The sequence below is a fragment of the Peromyscus maniculatus genome, chromosome 1 (genome assembly GCF_049852395.1).
Source record: "Peromyscus maniculatus bairdii isolate BWxNUB_F1_BW_parent chromosome 1, HU_Pman_BW_mat_3.1, whole genome shotgun sequence".
NCBI classification, from domain to species: domain Eukaryota; kingdom Metazoa; phylum Chordata; class Mammalia; order Rodentia; family Cricetidae; genus Peromyscus; species Peromyscus maniculatus.
Window position 1 is genome coordinate 807,914 of NC_134852.1, and position 27,309 is coordinate 835,222.

Sequence of the window (27,309 nt, forward strand, 5' to 3'; positions counted from 1 at the left end):
GCAATATAGCCCACTAATTATAAAGAATTGGAAGCAACAAAGCCAAATGTTGTCCCGACTATTGTGCATAATCTGACATTCAAGATTGCCTTACCCTATTCAGTTAATTTCATAAGAAAATACTATAAACTCAATGGCTCACACATCATGTGTATTTTACATATTGCTCAATAATTTAAAAATGAAATCACAATCAGGTTTTCTGTTTGGTCAACACCTTGGGCCTTGTCTTTACCTTTTGAGAAAGAACTTAAAAACCAGAGATGTACAAAGCTCTCGGTGGAAGATACTTATGGCTCATCTTAATTATAGGATCTGTAGTATCATGAACCTTTAAATATTTTTGTAAGCTTCCATCTTCTTATATGATCTCAAAATCCCAACATAAAAGCTTTGTTTTAGTCTTTGGGTGCTTGGCAATACCATCTAGTACATGATAGTCCTTGTATTGATTACACATGATTATCTGTAAATCTCTGTCTCTATTAATCACTGTAAACTTTTACAGAGGAGGAAATGACAACAATCAGTTTGCATTGGCCTTAGCGTATGCAGTGGATCAAGTCAACAGGAACCATGATCTTTTACAAAATATATCTTTGACATTTGTATTTCTAGCAGGTGGTTGTAAGTTCATGTCAAAAGCATATGATATGATTCAATCTTCTGTAAAACATCATTATAATGCACCTAATTATAACTGTATTAATCTGGACAGATGTTCAGTGGTGCTTTCAGGACAAAACTTGGCAGAATCTTTAGTAGTTGGGAAAGCAATGGACCTCTACCATTCACAGCAGGTGAGATTTTGGGTTATAGTTTTGCAAAAAATCCTGTCTCTATTGGTGCCATTCCAAGATGCTGAGAAGAGTATGAGGGAGAAACTGACCTTACACTTACATCAAATTACATAGTTCAATGGTGTTATTCAGAGATTTTATGGGCCTTTCATATTTCCCTTTTTAAAGTATAGATAAGAGAATAAGTAACATCTAAGGGGGTACTTAAGATCTCTTTGCAGAAAAGTGTGTTTAACAACTTATTTTAATGCATGGTACCTCATGGTTTTCCCTGTGTCCCAGGTCATTCAATTTACCTTTGGACCCTTCCATCCTATCCTGAGTGTTCATGAACAATTTTCTTAATTGTATCAGATGGCCCCCAAGGACACATCTCTAGCCCTGGCCATGATCTCTCTCATAATTCACTCCAGCTGGAACTGGATTGGGCTGACTATCTCAGACAATGATCATGGTATCCAGTTTCTCTCATATTTGGGAAGAGAAATGGAAGAAAAAACAGTCTGCTTTGCCTTTTTGAACATGATTCCAGTCAACATGCATTTATATGTGTCAAGAGCTGAAACATATTATAAGCAAATCATGACATCATCCTCAAATGTTGTTATCATTTATGGTGATACAGACAGTACTCTAGCTTTGAGCTATAGAATGTGGGAATCTCTAGGTATACAGAAAATATTGGTCATCACCTCACAGTGGGATGTCACCACAAGAATGAGAGACTTTACATTTGACGCATCTCAAAAGACTCTAACATTTGCACGCCATCATGCTGAGATTTCTGGTTTTAAAATTTTTCTCCAGACATTGAGCCCTCTCACTACAAACACATATCTGGCAAGTCTGGAGTGGATGAACTTTAACTGTGAAGACTCAGCTTCTAATTGTAAGACACTGAAGAATTGCTTATCCAATGCCTCATTGGAATGGCTAGGATTACAGACTTTTGACATGGCTTTTAATGATGCCAACTATGATATATATGATGCTGTACATATCATGGCCCATTTCTACCAGGAGAAACTTCTTCAGGGAATGGAAAATGGGAAAGGACATCAATATAATTGCTTGAAGGTAGTGTTTCTTCTATTGGATGATATTTGGTGTCATCAATGTCAGAGTTTTTAATAGTCTCTCTGATGCCTCATTCCAGTTGATTAGGAAATATTTTACAAAATAGAAAGCTTTCTGAACATTTTTGATCCTGAGAAAGTAAATCTAAAGGTTGGTATAAATCAGAGTTGCAAAGGCAGTGGAGTAGGACACACAATTTTTCAAGGTAAATCAGTGATTTTCTTACAGAGCACCTGAATATCATCACCCCTCTTCTAATACTGGAAACATAGGAGTCCTTCCTCATTAATCCTCTCTGTGATAGGAAGATAAGCTTTTGTTCATTAGTTGTCAAATAAGTGGTATTCAGTTTAGGGGATTGTTTTCTACAGTATTATTAGCTGATTCTACCCAAATCTAGGCACTGGAAAATACACAGAATATAATATTTGGATTCTGTTCAGTACATACATGTGTACCCATATGTGTGGATGGATGGCTATCATTGATTATGGATATGTTTGTGTTTGTTTCTGTGTTTCTGGGTGTATATCTGTGTTGATGTCCATGTGCTACTGTCCATCTGCATATCTGTCTCTTTGTAGAACTTAGAGTTAATTTGTCTTACATCAATGTTTTTCCTGTAGGTGTGTGTTTCTGTGTGTCTTCCTGTGTGTATATGTCAGTGCATGTGTCTACATGTGTCCATGTGTGTTATTTGTGTGTATTTTTGGATTCGATTGTGCACATGTATATCTCTGTTTCAGTATATCTGTGTGTATTTGTGTGTATGGCTGTCTGTCCTTGGATTTGACCATAATTTGGCTGCATCAATATCTCCCTGTGTGTTTGTATGTGTATATATCTATGGATTTCTAAGTGTATGTATGAACCTGTGTGTTTTTTGTGTGTTTCTTTTTCTGCTTGTCTCTTCGGGTGCATAAGTGTGATTTTGTGTGTCTGTGAATTCACATGTGTGTCTTGGCTTACACATGTATGTGTATGTGAGTACTATGTGGCCGTATTATATATGCATCTCTATATGGATATGAGTGTGTGTATGTGTTTGTGCACATTTAATATTATGTTTGGTGTCTGCATGTATGTCTGCATTAGTGTTTAGTAGTTTCCACCGAGAGAACAGCAATTCTAGGGATATTATGATAATTTTATTAATCCACTTGCTTTCATTGAGATTTCTCAACTATGCACCTTCAATAAAGTTGTATTTGTGATGAGATCAGTATATACTTTCTGACTTTAAGCAAGGACACAAACACTGTAGAATGTTGACTGTCTTTCAGCTGCACTCCATTCTTAGGAAGACCTACTTCACCTATACTGTTGGGGAAAATGTGGTAATGAATCAGAAAGAACAACTGAAGGCAGAATATGACATATTCCAGATTTGGAATTTCCCAAATGGTCTTGGACTTAAGGTGAAGATTGGAAGGTTTAGCCCATATTTTCCACATGGTATACAGCTCCATTTATATGAAGACATTATAGAGTGGGCCACAGGAAATACAAAGGTGGATCTGACCTAAATCTTCTGATTTCCATTACACAGTATTTCCATATCTGATTCTTTGTAACTTAGTGAAATGAAATAGATTGTCACCTTAGGGACCATTCTTTAGCCTCCTTTAGTATGACTCTCCTTTTCACTTTTTGATATGATGTTTTATTAATTCTTTGAAGATATCATACATGAACACATTGAATATTTATCATACTAGAACATGTTTGTCTTTTAATATAATTATAAAAATGCTTGTTAGCATTGTTTAATATTATTTCCAGTAACATGAAATTCTCTTGGTACCTCTCTGAGTACTACACAATGATTTTCCTATTTTCTGCTGAACACTTGACACCAGTGCTGAAAAACTGAGGCTAAATGTAAATGAGGAGAAAATTACACATATGCAAATCATTATTTTTATTACAGATTGAGTTCAAGAATAGCCAGGGCTACAAAGAGAATCCTTGTCTCTAAAAACAATACAAAAAAATAAAGAAATGTGCAGAAAGAAAAGGAAGACATGCCAGTAATTAAGGTCATCTCTTAATTTTTTAATTTAAAACAAAATTTTATTCATTTTACATACCAAACACAGATCCCCCTCTCATCCCTGCTCCTGCACCCCAGATCCTTGCTGAAACCTCCACTGAGCTACCATTCATCCCCTCCTGTAAAAAAGTAAGTTCTCCCATGGTGGGACAGCAAAGCCTGTAACATTCAGTAGAAGTAGAACCTAGGCCCTAACCCCGGCCTCAAGTGTTAGCAAGGTATTCAACCATAGGTAATGGGATTCAAAAGGCCAGTTTATGCATCAAAGATATATCATAATCACTTTGCCAGGGGTCCCTCAAACAGATCCAGCTACACAACTATCTTCCATATACAGAGGGTCTAGTCTGGACCGATGCAGGTTCCATAGTTGTTGGTCTAAAGTTTGTGTGTTCCTATGAGCTTGGTTGAGCTGGCTCTGTAGATTTCCCCAGAATAATCTTGATTCCCCTTGCTCATATAATCCCTCTTCCCTCTCTTCAACTGGACTGCCAGAGCTCGACCTGATGCTTGGTTGTATATCTCTGCATCTGCTTTTATTGGTTACTGGATGAAGGCTGTATGGTGACAGGGTATTCACCAATCTGATTACCAGGATAATCCTGTTCAGGAACCCTAACCACGACTGCTAGTCATCTAATCTTGGGATATCCTTGTGGATTCCTGGGAATTTCCCTAGCACCAGGTTTCTCTCCTACCCTATAATGTCTCCCTCTATCAAGATATCTCTTTCATTGCTCTCCCACTCCATCACTCCTCCAGCTAGACCACCCTATTCTGTTATGTTCTCATCCTCCATATCCACCCCTCAATTGCCCCTCCATATTCCCAGTTCACTCCTGGAGATCTCTGTTTCCCCTTCCCAAGGTGATTCTATGTCCCTCTTAGGGTCTGCCCTGTATCCTAGCTTCTGTGGAGATGTGGGATATAGTCAGATTATCATCTGCTTTACATCTAGTATCCACTTACATGTTTGTGCTTCTGAGTCTGGGTTACCTCACTCAGGATATTTTCTAGTTCCATCTATTTATCTACAAATTTCATGATGACATTTTTTTCTCTACTGCGTAGTACTCCATTGTGTATATGTACCACATTTTCTTTATCCACTTTTCATTGGAGTGGCATCTAGATTGTTTCCAGGTTCTGGCTATTATGAAGAATGCAGATACGAACATAGTTGAGCAAGTGTCCTCGTGGTATGATTGAGCATCCATTGGGTATATGCCCAAGAGTGGTATAGCTAGGTCTTTCTGTAGACTGATTTCCAGTTTTCTGAGAAGTCCCCATACTGAATTTTAGAGTGGCTGTACAAATTAGCATCCCCACCAGCATTTCCTTTCCTTACAGAAGGTTCTCAGTTTCAGGAAGTATCATTTATTAATTGTTGCTCTCAGTGTCTGTGCTACTGGTGTTATATTTAAGAAGTGGTTTCCTGTGTCAGTACAATCTATGCTACTTCCTGCTTTCCCCTCTTTCAGGTTCAGTTTAGCTGGATTTATTTGAGCTTTTTATTTTATAATTTAATTTAATTTTACATATCAGCTGCAAATTTCCCTGTCCTCCCTCCTCCCGCCCCCTTTCCCTCTGCCCCCCAGCCCACCCCTCAATTCCATCTCCTCCAGGGAAAGGACTTCCCTGGGGATTCAGCTCAGCCTGGTAGATTCAGTTGAGGCAAGTCCAGTCCCCTGCTTCCCCCAGGCTGAGCAAAGTGTCCATGTATAAGCCCCAGGTTCCAAACAGCCAGCTCATGCACTAAGGACAAGTCCTGGTTCCACTGGCTGGGGGCCTCCCAAACAGTTCAAGCTAATCAACTGTCTCAGTTATCCAGAGGGCCTGATCTAGTTGAGGTTTTTGATACACATTGATTTGAGTTTTGTGCATAGTGATAAATACGGATTTGTTTGCAGTCTTCTACATGTTGACACACAGTTATGCCAGCACCAGCACCATTTTTTGAAGATGTCTTCTATTTTCCCTTGAACAATTTTTGTTTCTTTGTAAAAAAAAATCAGATGTGCATAGGTGTGTGGATTAATGTCAGTAACTTCACTTTGATTCCATTTGTCCACATGCCCATTTTTATGCCAATATCAAGCTTACTTTATTACAACAGTTCTATAATAGAGCTTGAAGTCAGGGATGATGATCCCTCCAGAAGTTGCTGTTTTACACAGGATTGTTTTAGCTATGTTAGGTTTTCTGTTTGTCCATATAAACTTATGTAATGTTCTATTGAGGACTGTGAAGAGTTGTGTTGGGATTTTTGTGGGGATTCAATTGAATATGTAAATTTATTTTGTAAAGATTTCCATTTTTATTATGTTGATTATACCTGTCCATGAGCATGGAAGATCTGTTTTATTTTCTGATATCTTCTTCAATTTCCTTCTTCAAGGACTTAAAGTTCTTGTCAAACAGGTCTTTCATTTGTTTGGTTAGAGTTACCCCAGGGTATTTTAAATTATTTGTGGCTATTGTAAAGGGTAATGTTTTTCTGATTCCTTTATCAGCCTGTTTATTATTTGTGTATAGGAAAGCTATTGATTTTTTAAATTAACGTTTTATCCAGCCACATTACTGATGGTACTTCTCAGTTGTAGAAGTTCCCTGGTAGAATTTTGGGGGTCACATATGTAGACTATCCTATCATTTCCAAATAATGTTTGATTTTTCCTGTCCAATTTGTGTGCTTTTCATATTCTTTTGTTGTCTTATTGCTCTAGCTAGGACTTTGAGTACTATATTGAATAGATATCGGGAGAGTGTACAGTATATAGTCTTGTTCCTGAAATAAGAGGCATCACCTTGAATTTCTATCCATCAGTTTGATGTTTGCTACCAGCTTCCTATAAATTGCCTTTATTTTGTTTAGGTGTATTTCTTGTATTCCTGATTTCCCCAAGAACTTTATAATGAAGGGATGTTAGATTTTGTCAAAGGCTTTTTCAGCATCTATTGTGATGATGTAGGTTATTTTCTTTTAGTTTGTTTTATGATGTATTACATTGATAGATTTTCATATGTTGAACCATCCCTGCATCTCTGGTATGTAGCTTACTTCATCATGGTAGATGATTTATTGATATGTTGTTGAATTTGGTTTGCCAGTATTTTATTGAGTATTTTTTACATCAATGTTCATGAGGAAAATTGTTCTGTAATTCTATTTCTTTTGCATCATTGTGTGGCTTGGCTATCAGGGTAGCTATAGCTTCATAGAAATAATTTGGCAATGTTCCTTCTGTTTCTATTGTGTTGAAAAGCTTGAGGAGCATTGCATTAGTGTATATTTGAAATTTTGGTAGAATTCTGCACGGAATCCATCTGGCCATGGTCTTTACTTATGGGTGATAGGTCTATTTAAATTGTTTAACTGGTCTTGATTTAATTTTGGTATATGGCACTGATCTAGAAAATTTTCCATTTCTTTTAGATTTTCCAATTTTGTGGAGTACAGATATTTGAATTATGACTTGATGATACCCTGGATTTCCTCATTCTCAGATGTTATGTATCCTTTTCATTTATGATATTGTTAATTTGGATATTCTCTCGCTGCCTTTTAGTCAGTTTGGATAAGGGTTTTTTCTATCTTGTTGATTTTCTCAACGAACCAACTCTCTGTTTCATTGATTCTTTGTACTGTTCTCTTTATTTCTATTTTATTGATTTCAAACCTCAATTTGATTATTTCCTGGCTTCTATTCCTCCTGGTTGAGTTTGATTTTTTCTCTTCTATAGCTTTCATTTATGCTACTAAGTCGCTAGTGTGAGATATCTCCAACTTATTTATTTAGGCATTTAGATCTATGAATTTTCCTCTTAGTACTGCTTTCCTAGTGTTCCATAAGTTTCATATGTAGTACATTCATTTCCATTGAAATCTAGGGAGTCTTTAATTTCTTTCTTTATTTCTTCCTTGATGCAGTGGTGATTTGGTTGAGCATTATTCAGTTTGCATTAGTTTGTAGGCTTTCTGTAACTTGTGTTTCTGTTGAATTCCAAATTTAAGACATGGTGGTTTTGACAAAGAACAGGAGATTATTCCATTTATTATTGTAACAGTTGAGATTTGCTTTCTGACCAAGTTTGTGGTCACATACTTAGAGAAGGTTCCATAGGGTGCTGAGAAGAAGGTATATTCTCTAGAGTTTGGTTTGATTGTTCTGTAGTTGTTTATTAAGTCTATTTGAGTCATAACATCTTTTAGTTCCATTATTTCTTCACTAAGTTTCTGTCTGGCAGACCTGTCCACTGGAGACAATGCAGTGTTGAAATTTCACACTATTAGCGTGTGGAGTTTTATGTATGATTTAAGCTTTAGTAATAATGCTTCTTTTACAACTGTGGATCCCCTTGTATTTGAGGCAAAAATGTTCAGAATTGAGACCTCATATTGATAAATTTTTTCTTTGATGAATATGTAATGTCCTTATTAGCCTTCTATGATTAATTTTAGTTTGAAATCTGCTTTTTTAGATATTAGGATAATTTCACCATCTAGCTTCTTAAATTTGTTTGAATAGAAAGGCTTTCCCCAGCCTTTTACTCTGACATAGTACCTGTTTTTGAAGTTCTGGTGTGTTTCTTGTATGCAGCAGAAGGATGGATCCTGTTTTCATATCCGTTCTGTAAGCCTGTGACTTTTTATAGGCAAATGGATTCCATTGATATTAAAGGATATTAATGACTATTGATTCTTAATTCCTGTTATTTTTTTGGTGGTAGTGTTGTGTGTTTCCTTTTTTTGGGGGGGATTTGTTGGTGTGCGATTATCTATTTCCTGTGTGTTCCTGCGTGTTTCTAAATTCCTTAGGTTGGATTTTTCTTCTAGTGCTTTCTATAGGGCTAGATCTGTGGATAGGTATTGTTTAAATATGATTTTATCATGAGAAAGTTTTCTTCTATGATTTTTGTTGAATATATTCTCTGTGTTTTTGAGCTGCTATTCTTCTCCTTCTTGTATCCACATTATTGTTAGGTTTGGTCTTTTTAAGGTGTCCCAGATTTCCTGAAGGTTTTGTGTTATGACTTTGTTGGCTTTAATGTCTTCTTTAACTGCTGAATCTATTTCCTCTATCGTATCTTTAGTGCCAGAGTGTCTTTCTTCCATTTCTTGCATTCTTTTGGTTATGCTTGCATCTGTATTTCCTGTATATATGCTCAGATTTTATTTTCCAGCATTCCCTCAGTTTATGTCTTCTATTTGGCCTCTATTTTAGTTTTCAATTCTTACATCATTTCTTTCACCTGTGTTATTGCATTTTCTTGCCTTTCTTTAGGGGACTTATTGATTTTTTCCAATTTTTGTTTCTCTTTGCCTCAATTCCTAAAGGGAATTTTTCATTTCCTCTTTAAAAGATACTGTCATTTTAAAATCATTTTTAAGGTCGTTTTCTTATATTTCTTCTATTTTGGGATGTTCTGGTCTTGCTGATATAGAACCAAATGGTGGTGCCACATTGGTCTTTATTGTGGTGAACATGTTCTTACACTGGCATCTACCCATATTTTGCTGCAATCAGTGCCAATGGTTTATGTGTGTCAGGGAGCCACACTTGGTCTAATCAGCATTCTTGGTCCAATTGGAGCTCTTGGTCCAGTTGGAGCTAGTGTGGTCTGTTTGAGGGAGCAGTTGCGGTCTTGGGGGATGGGTGGGTTTGGGCAGCTGAGTGGGGATTGTAGTATACAATGTCTGATGATAGGGTGTTAGTAAGCCTGCCTGCAGGAGCCCTGCCTGTTGGCCTCCAAGTTGGGCTGCAATGGGTGGGAGTTTGGGGTACAGGTTGTATTCCTGGGCCTAAAGCCTAGAGGCTAGGTTCATCAGGTAGGAGAACAGACACCAAATTGAGATCTTTTAAGATGGGAAAAATCATATATTTTATTTGGGGATTAATTTGAGAAGATACAACATTAATCCAGATTATTTGATTTTAGAAAGCTAATATTTATCAAGGGCTACACCCTCTGGTGGAAGTCAATATAAGGACATTGAAAAAGAAGCTTCTGCTTTAGTATTTCTGGTAACTTGTTGATCACAGCTGATTCCTCAGTCCCAGCTAACTGGAAACACAGAATCTTAATTCAAAATAACAAATAGCTGCAATACTCTTTAAAATCACCCCTGAAACTTCACAGGCCATGCCTCCATCCTTTGCATTGCCCCCAATATCCTTATCTTCCATTCTCCTACAGAAGAACTCATCAGGCATTGAATGAACACTCAATGGCTTTTCTTGCACAATGTTCTAAAGTCCTTCCACAATTCTTCCTAAAACAACATGGTCAAGTCTGTCACAGAAATACCCTACGATCCTGGTGTCAACTTGTCTTAGAGTTTCTGTTTCTTCATCGAAACACCATGACCAAAAGCAAGTTAGGGAAGAAAGTGTTTATTTGGCTTATCCTTGGATTACTGTTCATCAGCCAAAGAAGTCAGGACAGGAACTCAAGCAGAGCAGGAACCTGGAGGCAGGAGCTGATCCAGAGGCCATGGAAGGGTGCTACTTACTGGCTTTCTTTATGGAATGCTCAACCTGCTTTCCTATAGAACCCAAGGCCATTAGTGTAAGGGTGGTACCACTCACAATGGGCTGGGCCCTCCAATCACTAATAAAGAATATAACCTACAGGCGTGCCCGACCTTATTGAGGTATTTTCTCAGTTAAGGTTCCTTCCTTTCCAGTGGCTCTAGTTTGTGACAAGTTGACATAAATCCAGCAAGCATTCTAAATACAAGCTACTTTATAATACCAAGGAATGTTTCTTGCCACTAATAGCCACCAAAATTTTATGTACAAACAAGGAGCCATTCGTGACAGTGAATAAATAAAAAGAACCAAGGCATTAGATCAGCAAAAATTATGAAACTCATATACAGAGAAAAATGTGACCTTTCCTAAAAAACAGAGACTTGAATAAATTTATAACAAAGATGAGGTGAAAAATTACACTGAAAAAGCCATCAGCCTTCCTAAAGCTTTTCACAGTGAAAAAAAAAATCACAAAATATCAGACAAAGAAATCAAAGAAGATACACACACTGACAAGATAGATTGGAGGAATTCAAATCATCAAAGGTCTGCAGTATTCAAAGGGATCCAAACAATTCATGAAATTTCTATGACATTCTACATGGAACCAGCAAAAGAATCCTAAAGATACTGGACCTGCTAATTTTAAAATATGCCATGAAGCTGTGGGTAATCAAAACAGCATGATATTTATTTTCAAGACACAGACACATAGACCAAAAGAACAGAATAGAGACTCTTCAATAAACCTACACATCTACAGAGAACTCATTTTCAACCAGCGTTTTGCTGGCGTACTTGAACCTAGTTTGCTGGAGCTGAGAAATTGGTGGTGATTAAGAGAAACCTGCATCATTGAGGAGAAATCTTCTGGGAAGGGTTTTATGTGAGTTAGCACATAGAAGTTGTGTTCCATAGGTGTTTAAAGTTGTACATGACTCTAGCAGCTGGACTTGGTAATGTAAGAGTCACTCAGGTGGTACTGGTTTTGAATGAATGAAGAGATCACAGAGTGCAGCTGAGGCATGGCACTGTGAGAGACCAGGAGAAGACTTTGAAGATACAGAATTGAAGGGTTCATGGAGAGAAATAGAGGCTTGTTAGTATGAAGAGAGCCTAGGAGAGGCTATTTGTGAAAGTGCAGCCCAATTTCAGCAGAAGCCCCCAGAATTTTGGAGATGCAAGAACTATGAGATGACCACGAAGAACAGCAGCAGCAGAAGAGTGGAGTCAATGGTAGCCAAGAAAAACAGCTGTGTGTGCTGCAGAGGGCAGAGCCAGAGAAGTGACCCAAGGCCTTTAGAGGAGCACAGAAGATCATGAGTAAATTGTGGACTTTGGATGCTGAGTTATTCATACTGTTGGAGTTTGGTTTTGCTTAGTTCAGATTGTGACTGTGCCCTGGTTCTTCCCTCCTGCAATAAGAAAGTACTTCATTTATTTTTTTATTTTACGGGAACATGGACTGCATTTAAAAAGAGATTTAGGTTTTAAGAGACTTTGAGATTTCTAAAAGAGACTAAAATTTTAAGTGTTTGAATTTATAAAGACGTTGGGACTTTTAAAGTTATTTATGTATTTTAATATGAGATCTTGGGGATGAATAAGAAAGGAAAGGTTATGTTGTAATAGTGATGTATTTGTGAGTTAAGTTGACAAGGGGTCAGTTGTCCTGATTAGTTTTGTGTCAACTTGACACAAGCTAGAGTCACTGCAGAAGAGGAAGCCTCTTTTGAGAAAATCCCTCCATAAAATTGGGGTGTAGGCAGCCCTGTAGGACATTTTCTTAATTTGTTATTGATGTGGGTGGGTCCAGTCCATTGAGGGTGGGACCACCCCTGGGAAGGTGGCCATGGGTTCATAAGAAACAGGCTGAGCAAGCCATAAAGAGCAAGTCAGTAAACAATACCCAGCCCCAGCTGCTGCATCAGCTCCTCCCTCCAGGTTCTGACCTTGCTTGAGCTCCTGTCCGGACTTCTGTTGATGATGAACAGTGATATGGAATTATAAGCCAAGTAAATGTTTTCTTCCTCCCCAAAAAAAAAGAAAGAAAGAAAAGGAAGATTTTGCTGTTTATCTATTTGCTTGCACCTTTCTAGCAAGTCTGTTCTTTCACTGGCATAAAAAACTATTTATTTGGGATTCTAATGTATACTGAAGATGAGCAGAAACCTTCATCCTCATGGACTAAGAAGTTTCGGGATTCTTGGTCTATGCATTTGTTTACAACAATTGTTGGAATAGCTAAACCACAGCCTATAAGAAATTCAAATTATATATATATATAGAGAGAGAGAGAGAGAGAGAGAGTGTGTGTGTGTGTGTGTGTGAGAGAGAGAGAGAGAGAGAGAGAGAGAGAGAGAGAGAGAGAGATGGATTCATTTTATAAGTACTTTTACTCCTGAGAACCCTAAGTAGTACAGTGACAGAAAAATGCTCAACAGTGCACATAAATTATAGGAATTCATAATGATTCTTGCAGTGTTATGGAAACAATGGAAGAACTTTGCCGGGTGGTGGTGGCACATGCCTTTTAATCCCAGCACTCAGGAGGCAGAGCCAGGTGGATCTCTGTGAGTTTGAGGCCAGCCTGAACTACAAGTGAGCTCCAGGAAAGGCACAAAGCTATGCAGAGAAACCCTGTCTCGAAATACCAAAAAAAAAAAAAAAAAAAAAAACGAGAACTTCTACACATGGAAAAGTAAGATGTATTCAAATGATCAAGTAAGAATAAGACAGCACTAGAAACCCAGCCAGAAAAACAACTGTCAGAATAATAGCAAATAATGCAGTGATAATAACAGGCCATAATTAGCAAATAATTCTCAATAACATTTAAATATTAATCTTCAAATTTTCTAATCAAAAACACAAACATCAACATTGGTTTCTAAAACCAACAGTCATTTTTGCTTCCAGAAACTATCCTCACTTACAATCATGCAAAAATCCCTTCTGTAAATATGTAGGGAAAGAATATGGAAGAAATGGAACATAATAAAGAGAACTAGAGACTAAACCCATTGATTTATATGGTAGAAAAAATTCTCAACTAAATACTGAGTAATATAACTCAACAACACAACAGAAATATCTGTCCTTATGGCAAAGTTAACTTCATTCCAGGGATACAAGGATGATTCAACATATGCATATCAATAAAATAAATGTGGCACATAAATAGACTCAAGGATAGAAATACATGATCATCCAAATATAGGCAAAAAGTGCTCTTAACAATGTTCACCATCCATTCAGAGTTAAAATTTAAAACAAACAAAAACCTGAAACAGTAGGCTGAACACATCTTTACTTGATAAGTTTTCTTTTTTATTAATTAATAATTATTGTACAGACCAGTCACATTTAAAAAGATTTCCTATGATAATCCTGTTGTCATCATTGTACTATATGATGAGAAGCTCAAAGAATTTCCATTAAAATCATTAGTGAGGCAAGATGTATGTGGTAGTTCATATGTTTAATTCAAACTCTTGGCAGGCAGAGGCGGGCAAATTTCTGTCTGTTTATGTCCAGTCTGGCATTGATAGCAAGTACAAGCAAGCTAGGATTGCAAATAGAGACCCTGCCTAAAAACACATGGTCAGAAATGGGACAAGTATATACATATTCTCCACTCTTCTTCAAAATAGTCCTTAGTATCTTAGCATGAACAACAAGAAATTGCAAACACCATGAACAAAAAAGAAGGGAAGAATTTTGCCTGCTGATAGCATATATTTTAATTCCAGGATTCAGGAGGAAAGAAACACAGATCTCTGTGGTAACTAGGTCAGCCTAGTTTACATCAGGAGTTGAGGTCTCCCAACAACATTGTGAGAACCTCTTTCATAAAACTGTCAAAGAAAAGGAAGATTTTCTTTGACATATTGTGGAGAATGAAAGGCCCAGTCCATAGGACACACTGCAGTTTCAGCACACAACTCAAACTGAAGAAAGGATGCAAAGTGAGGACACAACAACCAGCAGCTTTCTGAAGCAGCATTCAGATCGCTCTAAGCAGGTTTTTGATGAAAAAATGACTTTTTATTTTAAACTTTAAGAAATCTTTTAATTAAGATTAAGTTAGCTAACTTTTATTCAGGTTCCCCCAGTACTTAAAGCTTTTGTACAGCATTTTCACCTCAGGGAACACTCCACCTTTCAGTGGTGACAATTTCAGTGAGTGACAATTCTTGTCAGTTCAGCATGTAATCACTATAAATGTACCAGGCTCTGCCATTTCCCTAATTTTTCTTGTACTCTCTCTTTCATGCTTTACAGTGCTATTCTACTAGAGTGCATGTATGTCATCTGAGATACGAGGAGTTGCTTCCACTGTTTCTTATGTCCACTAGTTCTAGGTTACAATGCTATTATTGTGATTAAACAGTGACTAAAAACAAAGTGAAGAGGAGTGATTGATTAGGCTCATGGATTACAATCAAGGAAGGACAAGGTAGGATTCTGGATTCTGCAACTAAATCATAGACCCTTAGGGGGAAAATCTCTACTTACTGGCTTGATCTGCTTGATTTCCCATATGCCCTGCCTAGGGAAAATGCCCACACTGGGCTGAGCACTCTTAAATTAAGTGCCAATTAATAAAACGTATTACAGGTAGATTGACAGGCTAGTTCAATGAAGAAGATTCTTTTGGTTCAGGTTCTGACTAACTTTTTAATGTACTTCGTGGTAAGTTGACAAAAAATTAACTAGACAAACCAGTTTACAAGCACCAGAGTGTTTGTCCACAACAAACATCCTATTCTTCTTCCTGAATTTCTAGCAAGGTGAAGCTATCCAACTTTACATTAATGTTTCCACACATTATATAATATACTAAGTGAAATGTGGCCATTCATTTGATATATATAAGATAAGTTTATTGTGTAAATAAAATATGGTCACTCATGTGCTGTATATAAAATAATCGTATTTCACCATGTTCATCTAATGTAGATATGGAAGAAATAGGTAAAAATATTGATAACAGCATGTGTCTAATTTTCCTCAGATGCCTCCCTCTGTGTGCAGTGCTGATTGTCATCCTGATTTCAGAAATTTCTGGCAGGAGGGAATGGCAGTCTGCTGTTTTGATTGCAACCCCTGCCCAGAAAATGAAGTTTCTAATGAGACAAGTGAGTGTTTCTGCTTAATAAATTCTTCCCAATGATCATCCTCTCTAACCTACATGGGATGATTAAAGCATTTAAAAGTCCACTCCACAAATCAAATACATTGCTTGCCTATATTCATTTTTATAGGAATGTGATCAGTAACAACATATCTTCAAGTAATAGCCTTTGCCTTGACATACAGCTTTGACTCATTGGAAATTCACTTTATGTGTCATTTTTTCAAATAAACAGTTTTGATTATCACACTAGAGTGTGAGGGAATTCTACTAAAGTCATTTCTAGTGTGATTATCTCCTCTAAAATTACAGGTTGATTAAATTTCATTTATGAGTCTTTAATAATATTTTTTTATTTAATTTGAACATACGTTTAAGGCACCATGTATGTGCAGGAGTCAGTGGAGAACATATCAGGGCACCAGAGCCACTGAAATCTGTTACGTGGGTGCTAGGAATCAAATGAAAGTCCTCTGTAAGATTAGTGGAGACAGGAATAATTACTTGTAAAATTATCAGAACTGTTTAGCATGACACAGAAAACTAGAAGCAATATTCAGAGATCCCTTTTCAAAGGATCAATGTGATATGAAGTCTCGGAAAGTGTGAATAAGAGATGTCACCTGATGTAGAAAATACAGTGTCCTGTGTTCAATATTTTTCTATGCATCACCCATTTAATAATGTCACAAATATAAGATTAAAATTATTTTGTATGAAAGCAACTTGCCACAATTTTCTAAATAGTGTTGTCCCCTACACAGCTCTTTTTAATCATATGATTATTTGTTTAGAGTTAGCTCCATGCAAATGGCATATAGATTATTATTCTCTTCTATTGCCTGTCATCATGTGCAATGAAATGAAAGTCTCTAAAGGACACTTATGGCCAGTAATATTGCACAGCAATTAAATTCCTTGTAGTGGGAAAAGTTAGCCAACTCCTAGAAGTTTTCTTCTGACCTCCATGCACTCCCACACATAATATTTACTGAAGTGATTGAATAAAGTCTAGTGAAATTGTTTTAAATGTAAAAACATAAAGGAGTAGTGGGTATTTACAGGGATAAATACAACAAAACTTAAGCAAACAATATTTTATTGTTTCTTCAGTTTTGTCTATGTATGTGAGAGGAGTGGTTATCTGTGCACAATTGCAGGTGCATGTGAGCGGCATCCACTGTCTCTGTAGTTAGTTACAGCCACCTGTGAGACTCCTGACATGAGTGCTGGGGACCGAACTCAGGGCTTCTGTAAGAGCAGTACATTCTCTTCACAAGTGAGCCAACCTTTGGTCCCTTAAACAAATTAAGTAATTACATATGTTTTAAAATGCATTATTCTAGACAAAAAGACTTAAAATCTAGAAGCACATCATGTCTCTTCAATAATCCTCTGATTCAGAGCAATTGTAATCACATTTCCTTATTTTGCCAGGTTAGAGATTACAGCTTATGAATGGGGTTCTATTCCTAAAAACAAACATTCTGTGCTATCACTCTTACTTGAATGTTCTTGTGTTGAGTTGCTCATGGTGTTATATCAGTATCTCCTTCACACTGGAGAACACTCACAGTCTCAGTCTCACATAGATGGAAATTCAGGGAGGAGCAAGGTGCTTGTCTCTTCCCAACGGTGATGAAATCTGGATGTAGGATTTTTAATTCTAAAAATATACAAAGGTTTCTACCTTAAGTGATAGGGTTACTGTTTCTTATAAACAAGCCTCAGGACTACAGGGTCCTTCTTGAAAGATGAATTAACAACTAAGAGGGTATTTATTTAATATATTTAATTATTTTTGCATTTTCAAACATGACAATTATATAACTTTCTTCTAACATTTCATCCTCCTACTTACCCCATATAAACTGAATCACTCTCAAGTTCATGAACTCTTTTGTTAGTCTGCATGTAGACACACATATAAATCTTCACACATAAACAAACACCCACACAAAAACTTAATGATTCTGAAGGGACTTTAGCCAGACCAAGTGTGGCCAACATGTCTTTATCAACCATGCCCTTCTCCCCCTTTCCCATTGCATTGCTAAAAAACCATTATTTTATTGAAGTAGTTTAAATGTGATTTGCCCACATAAGATCATTAGGAGTGGTCTTATTAGTAACCATTGCCTTGTTGGAGAAAGAGTGGTCTTATTGGAGAAAGTATGTCACTCTGGAGGCAGAATTTGAACTCTCAGATACACTTAAGCCACACCCAGTAAGTCAGTTGATTACTGTTGATCAAACATGTATAATTCTAAGGTACTTCTACAGCAGCAGATCAGCCTGCATGCCACCATGACTAACCATGATTATAATGAACTCAAACCTCTGAATTATAAGACACCCAGTTAAATGTTTTTCTTTATGAGAGTTGCCAAGGTGATGGTTTCCATTCACAGCAGTAGAAATACTACCTAAGACATTTGCATTTTTTTTGGTTTTTTGAGACAGGTTTTTTTTTTTTTTTTTTGTGTGTGTGTGTGTGTGTGTGTGTGTGTAGCCCTAGCTATCCTGGTACTAGCTTGACCTTGAACTCACAGAATTATTCCTGCCTCTGCTTCCCTTGTGCCAGGATTAAAGACATAAGATACCACCTATGGGCTGACAATTACATACTTAAAGCTAACCACCAAGGTCTGTTCCCTTATTTGGCCACTACCTCCTCCTGGGGCTGACTATCAAAGTCCAGCTATCAAAGTATTGAAGTCAGGATAGCAACACTACCTGTGGCTGTCCTAATAGACTTGACTATCCAATTAAACACTTTATCCCAAGATGAGCTGCCCCTTTAACATTTACAAACTGCCATTTTCCTAAAGGGCATGTCTGTCACCTCTCTATCCAGAGGCAGGTGTTTGTATTCCAGCCAAAAACCTGTTCCTCATCTCCCATGTTCCTCTCCCTTCTCCCTCATCCTTTATCTCCTGTCTTTATCTCTGATTCACTTACCATTTACCTCTGAGATAAATACATGGAGAATTTGATCCTAGGGTATCTCTTGCTGACTCCGAGGTTTCCTACTGTTTCTGTTTAGTGTTGCTTCTATGTCAATGTGTTTGGGCTGACAAGTTCACACTAGAAAATATATCACAGGTCTTGTCCCAGTAGAAGACACAGTCTCCATCTGTAATGTGGACAGAATACATAAAACAGAAAGAGAAAAATCAGCAGGCAATGTATCTGTGCTTCTGAGACATTAAAATATATACTGTGCAAACAATTGTTAATGATTCCAGCTTCTGTCACTTAAAAACGTTAAGTCCCTTTATCATAGCATCCAAATGGTGCTAAAATATTTGTACTTTCCTTAAGATGACAAATGGAATAATAAACTCACAGTTAAATACAAACATAATGATGGTTTGGTTTCCTTACACATAAATATAATGAATGAATATAGTGAAATTGAAGCATTGCCATGGAGCAGTGCCTTTCACTTACATTCACATTAAGAATGTGGACATTGGACTGCTTCTGCAACACACTTAGTTGAAATGTCTGGTCTCTAAATATGCTAAGCTGCACTAGTCATACTTTCCTTTCTCCATCAGATGTGGATCAGTGTGTGAAGTGTCCAGAGGACCAGTATGCCAACAGAGACCAGAACCAGTGCATTCCCAAATCTGTGGTCTTTCTGACCTATGAAGACCCCTTGGGGATGTCTTTGACTTTAATGGCCTTGTGCTTCACGGCAATCACAGCTGCAGTTCTTGGGGTATTTGTGAAGCATCATGACACTCCCATTGTCAAGGCCAATAACCGCTTTCTCAGCTATACCTTGCTTCAAAATAGTCCTTAAAATGTTGGGGGATGTGGAAAAAGGAATACAAAGAAGTAGAAAAGATTTTAGCCTGGCCAAGAAAGACAGTTGCCCTCAACCAACTCTACACAGTGAGACATTGTTTCAACCATAACAGAAAAGGAAACATTGTAGTTATCCATATCCATATGATCCAGTACATAGGAGATGTAAAAAGGATGCAAAGTTAGCAAGCAAGAATTAGGAACTTTCTGATGGAATGTATAGATCGCCATCACCAGGTACATGGTAATACAAAGATATGTACATATTTTTTTACTTTTTTATTTTATGACTTTATTTTACATATCAGCCATGGATTCCCCTGTCCTCTCCCATTCCTATCTCCTCCAGGGCAAAGACTCCCCTGGGAATTCAGCTCAACCTGTTAAATTCAGTCCAGGCATTTCCAGTCCCCTCCTCCCAGGCTGAGCTAAGTGTCCCTGCATAAGCCCCAGGTTCCAAACAGACAGCTCATGCACTAAGGACAGGTACTGGTCCGACTGCCTGGGTGCCTCCCAAACACTTCAAGTTAACCAACTGTTTCACTTATCCAGAGGGCCTGATCCAGTTGGGGACTCCTCAGCTGTTGGTTCATAGTTCATGTGTTTCCATTAGTTTGACTATTTGTCCCTGTGATTTTTCCAATCTTGGTCTCAACAATTAAGTGATGGTGAGGAAGAGGATGGAGATGAAGACAAGGAAGCTGAGGCCCCTACTGGAAAGTGGGTAGCTGAAGATGATGAGGATGACGATGTTGATACCAAGAAGCAAAAGACTGATGAAGATGATTAGACAGCAAAAGGAAAAGCTAAACTTAAGGCCACCATGACCTATTCACCCTCCACTTCTAGTTTCAGAATTTAATTCGAGCAAAGGAACAGGACCTGCCCACCCACAGCGGGCAATGCCACCCACACATGACATGGCGCTCTCCACCACCTCAACAAAACCAAATGAATTTGCAACAGGAGAGGAAAAAAGAACCAAAACTTCCAAGGCCCTACTTTTTTTCTTAAAAATACTTTAAAAGAAAAATTTGTTTGCATTTTTTATTTACATTTTATATTTTTATACATATTGTTAAGGGTCAACTGTTTTTAATGATAACAGGTGACCAAACCAGCCTTCAGAGCGTTCTCTGTCCTACTTCAGACCTTACTTGTGGTGTGACCATGTTCATTATAATCTCAAAGGAGAAGAAAAAAACTTGTAAAAAAACGAAAAACAACAACAACAAAAAGCAATCTTATTCCAAGCATTCCAGTACCTTTTTTTTTGTATGTACCTAGCTGCACTATAAGTTGGTTTGTATGAGATGGTTAAAAAGGTCAAAGATAAAAGGTTTCTTTTTTTTCCTTCCTTTGTTTGTCTATGAAGTTGCTGTTTATTTTATTTTATTTTTTGGCCTGTTTGATGTATGTGTGAAAAAACGTCCAACAATAAACTGGAATTTTATTTTGCTGAGTTATTCTAATAAAAAAAATCTTTCAAAAAATTTTAAACAATCTAACATTTATTCAGGTTCTCCTTGCATTCACAGTCTTTTTAATGATTTTCCACTTAAGGAAACACTTGCCTTGCAGCTCAGTGTACATCAACTTAGCACTTCTTCACAATAAATACACTGGGGTCTACCTATTCAGCTGTTTCCTTTGCAGTGGTCTGAAATGAAACATGAGTTCATTATTAGTATCTGAGATTTGAGGAGATCTTTTCCCTGTTTCAGATGTCCAATAGGCCTAGCTTGCTACTCTGTTGTTGTGATTCACCATAGACCATGAGCAAAGGGGGAAGCAGGAGCTGATTTGGCTCATGGGTTTCATACAGTCAAGGGAAGAAATGCAGGAATCTGGAGACTGCAATGAAGACATGCTCCCAGAAGGAACACTGCTTATTGGCTTCCTCTGCTTGACTTCTCATACATCCCTGCCTAGGGAAAGCACTTCTCACAGTGAACTGGGCATTCCTACATCAATTATCCATTAATAAAATGCTTAAATAATATCACAGCAAGCTAGTTTTATGGAAATAAAGTTTTAGTTAAAGTTATCTCCATTTTTTAAAAATTTACTGTGTGTCAGGTTGACAGAAATTATTTAGAAAACCCAGTTTGCATGCTTGGTCATATTTGTTCACAACAAATAACCAGAACTTCCTAAATTTCTAGGATTGGCTAGCTACTCAAGTTTATATCAGTTTGTTTCCATACATTCATATGTTTGGCATTATACAACATACTAATTTAAATGTGTTCTCTCATTTGTTGTATATAAAATAAGTTTTTTATACTTCAACATGATAATATAATACAATTATGTGGGGAGTATGTAAAACTTCTTATATCAGCATGCATCTAATTTTCCCCAGATCCCATAATCTGTGTGCAATGATGATTGTACTTCTTGATTTCATCATTTATGTCAGGAGGCAATGGCTGCCTGCTCTTGTGAGTGTATCCTCTGCTTAGAAAATGAATTTTCTACTAAGTCAAGGGAGTGTTTCTTCACATAAATCATTCCCATTAGTCATGCTCCCCACCCTCTCCACCCGGAATTTTGAGGGGATCTAAAAGACTATTGCATAAATAAAATATATCACTTTCCTAAGTTAGGCTTTATAGAAATATGATCATTAACAGTGTCCCTTGACTCACATCTTGATTCTATAAATTCAAGTTAAATCACATTTTTCTCATAGAAACAGTTTTAATAATCAAACTCAATGTCACTGAATAATATAAGTTATTTTTTAGTGATTAACCTCCTTTACAATGACATGTAGAACCGGGCAGTGGTGGCACACGCCTTTAATACAAGCCCTTGGGAGGCAGAACCAGGCGGATCTCTCTGAGTTCAAGGCCAGCCTGTGCTACCAAGTGAGTTCCAGGAAAGGCACAAAGCTACACAGAGAAACACTGTCTCAAAAAACCAAAAAAAAAAAAAAAAAAAAACATGTAGATCAGATTTGATTCACAAATCTTTAAAGACAGTTTTATTCTTTTGCATGCATGTATATGTCCCTACATAAGAACATTCACACCATGTATATACAAGAGCCCACAGAAAACAAAACAGGACATTAGATCCACTGAACTCTGACATGTATGTGCGGGGAACCAAATACAATTCTTCTGTAAGATTAATGAAAAGGGAAAATAATTACTTGGAAAACTATCAGAAACTGGTAAGTATGAAACTGACTAGTAACATATATGGACAACTCATTTCAAAGGTCCAATGTGGTCAAAATTTAGGGAATTTAGTACACATATAGACACATAATGTGGTAAATATGTATAGCCCTATAATCAATATTCTTTTATATAGCACCCAGTTAGTAATGCCACAAAGTAATAGAATAAAACAGTTTTGTATGAAAATCAATTAACGACAATTATTCAAAAAGTGTTGTCACCTACACAGCCCATGTTTGTCAAATGATTATTTGGTTATGGCTTTCTACATACAAATGTCAGACAGATGTTAATCTGTCATTGATCTGTCAACATACACAATGAAAGAAAGGAAAGTACTTAAAGAACATTTTAGGCCAGTGAGACAACTCAGAAGTTGAAACTCTTGTAACTAAAGCTGATGACCAGAGTTCATACTCAGGACCCATGTATTAGGAAGAGGTAGCCAACTCCTAAAAGTTGTCTTCAGATTTCCATGTATTCCTGTATAGAGCATCCACCAAATTAATTAAACAAAGTGTAATGAAATTATTTTCAATGTAAAATCAAGTCAGAATAAATGGTGTTTAGAACAGTAAACACAACAAAAATGAAACAAAAATATTTTATTATACCTTTATGTGTATGTATGTGTGATAGATGGTTATGTCTACCCAAGTACAGATGTAGGTGACAAGCATTCAATGATCTTGTATTTAGAGTTACAGACAATTATGAGAGACCTGATACGAGTACCATAGACTGAACTCAGGTCATATGCAAGAACAGTATATTCTACAGCTGAGCCAACTTTCCGCAGATTAACTAATTACATGTGTCTATAAATCCATTGTTTAAGGTAAAAGGACTTAATATCTGGAAGCAAATCTTCACTTTCTTCAAGTATCAAATGGTTCATCTCAATTTCAGTCATGTTTCCTAAAGTTGCCACAGTACAAACTACAAATAATGAACTGGATATTATTGCTCAACCCAAAGCTATATTACTGCTCTTTCTTAAGAGATCTTCCATTATTGTTCTCATGATGTTTATCAGTATCTACTTCCACCTTCAGAACACATACTGAGTCTGGGTTTCACAGAGATGGAAATTAGGGAAGGAGGAAGATGCTGTTTGCTCCCAAGGATAATGGAATCAAGATGTAAGATCTGTAATGCTAAGTATTCCAGAGGTTTCTACCATAATTGATAGGGTTACTTCTTCTTACAAACAAGACTTATGAGTACAGTGTCTATATTGCCAGATAAGGAAAAAAACTTAGGGAATATACATTTATCTTTTTTGCAGTTTTCAAACATCAAAGTTATATTTATATAACTTTTTTCTTTCATTCTCATCCTCCTACTTTCACCAAAGAAGCCAATCACATGGATATTCATGAGTTCTTTTGTTACTTTTACATGTACACACACCTACAGCTTACTGATTCTTAAAGGACTCTATCCTGTCCAAGAATGGTAAACATGGCTTGTACAAGCCTTGCCCTTCTTTATTCCCTCTAATAATTCATTTTATCATAGCATCTAAAATGTATTAATTGTTTCTGTGCTTTCTGAAATCATGATACATGATTTCATCAATACAGTTAAATAGAAAAAAAGGAATGATTCTTTGGTTTCATTTTAAATAAAGATAATAAGCATTAGGAAAGGAAACATGTCTGTTTAGCAATGTTCTTCATTTACATACTCAACAACAAAATACAGATATTGCGAATCTTCTTCAACATACTTAGTTGAAATTTCCTGTCAATAAATGTGCTGAAGCTGAACTAATCATAATTTGTTTCCCTATCAGATGAAGGTAAATATGTGAAGAGAGCATATGGTGATATTTTATTTGTACTGAAATGTGATTTTAATTGTATGTTAATAAATAAAGTTGCCTTGGGGTCAGAGCTATTAGAGCCATAGCAAGAGCGTGGTGGTTAGAAGAGCTAGGTAGATTTCAGTGTGTTCAGGGATACAGCCAGCATTGGAGATATACGCCTTTAAGACCTGGAGGGCTGTACTTACAGGCAGTGACGAGGCAGTCATGTATTTGGGTTTACAACCAATGAGAAGGCAGAACAGAAAGACTATTTAAAGACAGACACACAGGAAGTAGCTCTCTCTTGGGAAAGCTAGGAGCACTGCAGGAGGTAAGATTTTAGCTCTGAGCTCTGACCTCTCGGCTTTCTCTTTTACATTGGTTCTGTGTTTCTTATTTTATTAAGACGGTTGGTTACATCTACAAGAGCATAGGAGCAGTCTGCAAACACAGAGCAGAACCAGTGCATCAACAAAGCTGTAATTTTTATGACCTCTGAGGAACACCTGGGGATGGCTCTGTCCCTAGTGGCCTTGTGCTTCTCTTATGTACATTCTTGGGGTATTTGTGAAGCAACATGACACTACCATTGTGAAAGCCAATGACCACACTTTCAACTAAACTTTGCTCATATCACTTATTTTTGCCTGTGATACTCTCCTTGCTTTTCATTAGCCATCCCAACTCAGATGAATCCTGTAGAAATTCACTTTGGAGAAATATTCACTGCACCTGTTTTCATTGTGTTGACCAAAATAGTTACTGGGCTTCTGGCTTTCAAATCACAGCCCCTGGTAAAAGTTTGAGGTACTAAATGGTTTCAGCGGTGTCTAACTACATCATTTCCATATGTACCCTCATTCACATTATTTTCTGTTCAATCTTTCTGGAAGTTTCTCCTCCCTCTATTGGCAATGATGCACACTGAGAGCTTGGTCACATTATCATTGTGTGTGACAGGGGTTCATTTACTATAATCTACTGTGTCTTGACATACCATGATTCCCTTGCCTTAAAACCTTAGGCCATTCCTGCCAGCATTCCTTGTAAGATGACTGAAGATTTTCACCTCTACTTTGTTCCCACAGAACCAACCCCTTAGCCTCAACCCCAGCTGTGCAAGTGAACTTCTGCATCCATCCCTGCCCCTGCCCCACCTCTTGTGGATACCAATGATCTTCTCTTCCTACCCTCTCTCCCCATAGTCTTTGCTTTAACACGGCCCCACAAACCCAGCAAGCCCTCCCTACTACCAAAAATACTATTCCTGTCAAGAAAAAAAACTAGGCTAAGTGTAGATCATTACTTGACCTGATATCCCTCCAACCAAACGTTCAGTTTCATCCCTGGTTCTTTAGCAGATCTTTCATGGTGCCCTATCTTTACTTTGTACTCTTATACCAAGGAGACTAAATGAGTATATCCTGGTGGAACACTCTGCTCCCTTTCCTTTGAACCACTTCAGACCCCTTGCCTACCCCTATTCCTAAGGGTCATGTTATAATTGTCAGAAACACATTTTACCTGGAGCATCCAGTGTCCACAAAAAGCTGGCCACCAGAAAAATTTCTACCAGGCAACACATATACATCATACTAGTCTAAATGCCAGAGAAGAAAGAGAAACCATGGCACAAAACATCCATCCATTAAAAAAAACAACAGATATCAGCACCTAGAACTGTACTCTTCAGAAAATGGATGACACAGAGACCTGGGGTAGAACCAAATACAACTGACTAAAACAAAATAAAAAATAAGTGAAATGATTCTTAATTCTTTTGCTATACTCATAGATCACTGACTAGTCCAATCAACACCAAAGAGGCTGACTCTGGCAGCTGATGGAAGCAGATGTAGAGACTGATGGAAGCAGATGTAGAGTCTCAAAGCAAAATATTCAGTGGCACACCAGAAATACTGCAGAAGAGGAGGAGGAAGGATCATAGGAGGCAGAGGGATCCAGGATTCAAGGAGATCATGGTCCAGAGAACCAACAATGAATGTCCCACAGGGGCTCACAGAGATTGATGTGGCAATCACAGAGCCTGCATATGTCTGTGCTAGGTCCTCTGGACATACTGTGGTTGTTTAGCTTGGGGTGTTTTGGGGACTCCTAACAGTGGAAGATGAGTATTTCAGAATCCTTTGCCTGCTCTTGATATGCTTTTCATCTTACTTGGTTACCTCATCTGCTGTTGATATGAGAATTTGTGCCTACTTTTAGTGCATCTTATTAGGCTATGTTTGCTTGACCTCTCTTGGAGGCCTGTTCTTTTATGAAGGGAAAATGAGAAACAATGGATCTAGTGGAGAGAGAGAATGTGTTTGTGGGGGGGTGCAGGAAGGAGTGGAGAGAGGGGATGCTCCAGTCAGAACGTAGTATTGGTTACAGTACTAATAATTAAAATAAGAAAACCAAGAAAACAAACAAACAGGGAAGAAAATGAAACAAACACTACAAGACGTAAAAACAGAAATGGAATCAATAATTAAAAAAAATGATCCGAAGTGAAAGCATTCTGGGAATCAAAAATTTAGGAATTCAAACAGGAATAATAGAGCCAATCTTCATCATCAGAATGTACCATTACAACTCAATTTTCCAGTTTTTCAGTAGATAATCATCTTCATATGGCTAAACAACAACAAGATCAGAATAGATGAAATAATCATAAATAATAAAATAACTTTTGGAAGTTTCACCGTTCCTGATTTCAAGTTGTACTAAAAAGGTAGAGTAATAAAATCAACATCATTTTGACAAGAAAGACACAGGTTGAAGAATGAAGTAGAATTGAAGTCTTAGATATAAACTCATACACCTATGGACACCTGATTTTGATAAAGAAGGCAGAAATACAGAGTTGAAAAAAATATGGCATCTTCA

The 27,309-nt window shown here is 37.2% G+C and overlaps 1 pseudogene; it reads left to right on the forward strand.

Moving 5' to 3' along the window:
• LOC121826140 (vomeronasal type-2 receptor 116-like) overlaps window positions 1-27,309 on the forward strand; it is a 478,502-nt pseudogene that overhangs the window by 36,239 nt on the left and 414,954 nt on the right.